The sequence below is a fragment of the Suncus etruscus genome, chromosome 15 (assembly GCF_024139225.1).
Source record: "Suncus etruscus isolate mSunEtr1 chromosome 15, mSunEtr1.pri.cur, whole genome shotgun sequence".
Taxonomy (NCBI): Eukaryota; Metazoa; Chordata; class Mammalia; order Eulipotyphla; family Soricidae; genus Suncus; species Suncus etruscus.
The window spans coordinates 79,733,333-79,735,442 of NC_064862.1; the positions used below are offsets into that span (position 1 = coordinate 79,733,333).

At 38.6% G+C, this 2,110-nt stretch overlaps 1 non-coding gene across 1 annotated transcript; it reads left to right on the plus strand.

Moving 5' to 3' along the window:
* Nucleotides 1-1,383: 1,383 nt before the first annotated feature.
* Nucleotides 1,384-1,445, plus strand: LOC126031859 (U7 small nuclear RNA). Its single transcript, XR_007503671.1, has one exon. It is a non-coding gene; the product is annotated as a U7 small nuclear RNA (small nuclear RNA).
* The last annotated feature ends 665 nt before the right edge of the window (nt 1,446-2,110 follow it).

A 2,110-nucleotide genomic window follows, 5' to 3' on the forward strand; every position in this document is an offset into this window, starting at 1 on the left:
CTGTTCTCCCACAAGCCAGACGCTCCACCACATGGAACCACAAGCTGAGATGATAGCTCTCCGCATCTGCTTTTCTGCCTCCTCTTTATTCAGCTCCAAAACCAAAACCTGCCCCCAAAGGGGGGAGGGATAGAAAAGCCAGAAGAAAGGCAGTGGGAACATAGATACAAATGGGAACTATTTCAAAAACCTCAATTTACCTCACATTTTCCCCTTTTTAAGTCTTTAAAAAATGAAAACAAAATGAAAAATAAGTAAAAAGGCCCTGAAAAGACAAGAGAAAAACTAAACTAAACGAATAGCAGCAATTTGCATAGGTGCATCAATGGAAAATTGTAAAGACAAAGCCTTTAGGCCTAAAGAAAGGGTTCTTATCCAAAAACATGAGCCAAGAAAACAGCTACAGGCTCCAGACTAGATTGTTTCACAATCCCCAAAGTATTGTACATTCTGTAAGGTTCTCAAAAAGTCTTCCTTTTTAGGCCAGATGACAAAGTCGGAATTCAGAGATCATGGATATGGTAGATTATGAAGATATTATGAAGCCATGGGAGAGTCACACGGTAATCTATCTTCAGAGATCCTAGGAGGAGTCAGGAAGTCCTCCTTGCAGGCAAAATGAAGGATAGAACGAAGGCCCATTTTTGGGGTACAGTTTTGAGCTCATTCCTGACTAATGGAAGATGTCCCCTAAATGTCACTGGACATAAAACTGCAGTATCACACTGATGGTTACCAGAGCTTTTTCCAAGCTCTTCTTTCTTAGGAAGAATCCATGCAGAACTCCATGATAAGTCAAAAAATAAAGTACAAGGTATAGGGGAGTTCAGCCTATTAGTGAGTGATGGGAGATTAAGCTAATTTACCAAGATAAGATGTATCAAGCAGAGAAAGATAAAATTTGAAGTTCCATCCTTAATAGATAGAAACTCCTTTTTGTACCTACAATTTTACTAATTTAATATCCCCATGCAAAATTCTTGACGCAAAATACAAAGGAAACCAATTGAAAAATATGACAAATCAGGTGCCCGGAGAGATAGCACAGCGGCGTTTGCCTTGCAAGCAGCTGATCCAGGACCAAAGGTGGTTGGTTCGAATCTCGGTGTCCCATATGGTCCCCTGTGCCTGCCAGGAGCTATTTCTGAGCTGACAGCCACGAGTGACCCCTGAGCACTGCTGGGTGTGGCCCAAAAACAAACAAAAAAAAATATGACAAATCAGACAAACCAATACATTCATTTTAGCCAAGAACAAGCTAGAAAATGTTATTTAGAGTCCTAAAAGTGAAATTAAAAATGGAGGCAGAACTATAATTACATAAGAAGATGAGAAATAGAGGCATATACAAGTCAAAGAAATACACTGATAAAAAATATACATAAGTGTTACAGCTCTTTTAGAATTTGTCCAGCAGGCCTTCTGGTCTCCACCGGAAGGCCCCAAATAAAAATAAAAAAAAAAGAAATATACATAAACGTGAACATCTTTTTTGAGTTGAATTGAAAAGATCTGGGACAAAAAAGAATCTAGAAAGCCATGTCAGTCATCCATAGAGTCTTGAAGAGTCTGGACAAACAGTTCATAACTGTCACTACTAAGCAGAACTCTGAAAGCTGTGGGTCTCTTCAAAAGGCCAAATTCAGAAGCTTCTATCAGTCTATGGAGGAGATGACTGGATTGGAGAACAGGTCTCTGTGGGTCAGGGGCCATCTGGAGGAGAGGAGGGAGTTCTTGTATAAAGAAAGTTAAAGTCTGTGGAAAGAGAGGATTACTTCTGGCAGAAAGCATTAATCAGTTAAGAGAGAAGTGAGGAAGAAAGGACAATATACAATATATATAATATAGATGGACAAAAGACAATACAGAAAAGAACAGACATAAAGGTGGCCACCACATGAGTAGACACTCACCCACATGGAAATAAAAATTTCTATTGAAATGGATTCATAGATAGCACATTAATATGTCACTTGGAATGGTTTAAAGCCCTTCAAAATATAAGAGCAGGCAACTCAGGTGAAATAATAACTTCAAAATCACGAAATTTTCTTCCAGAATTTAAAAAAACATATCTGGAAGACAATTTCATGATAATACAGAGCATGGA